The following is a 492-nucleotide window of genomic DNA, read 5'->3' on the forward strand; positions in this document are numbered from 1 at the left end:
GGTGAGTTAAAAAAAAAAAAAAAAAAAAAAAAAAAAAAAAAAAAAAAAAAAAAAAAAATGAATCCAAAAGCTGGACACGGTGTCAGATACTGTAATCTAAACACTTCATTGGCAGAATCAGGAGAATTGCCTATCTAAAGCTAGCCTGGGCTACATAGTAGGACTGTCTCAGACAAAGAAAGAAACAAACAAACATCATAGTTTAAAGGAAATTTTGTACATTGATAAGGAGGACCTCAAACATGTCAAACCACTAAAATGTGATGAGATTCTTAGTCTCAAAGGCATAGGCAAAGTAAAGCAGGTCTTTCAAAATATAGTGCTTGAAATGCCATTGCTGGCCTATTTTTAAAAGTTCATAAATTCTTCCTAGGAAGGGACTAATTCTATTAACATATGTTCACTATACAATATATGTATGTGAACAAAGATCTTATTATAGTGAAAGGGGTGTGTGTGTTTTGTGTGTGTGTGTGTGTGTGTGTGTGTGTG

Source organism: Mus pahari, chromosome 12 (genome assembly GCF_900095145.1).
Source record: "Mus pahari chromosome 12, PAHARI_EIJ_v1.1, whole genome shotgun sequence".
NCBI classification, from domain to species: Eukaryota; Metazoa; Chordata; class Mammalia; order Rodentia; family Muridae; genus Mus; species Mus pahari.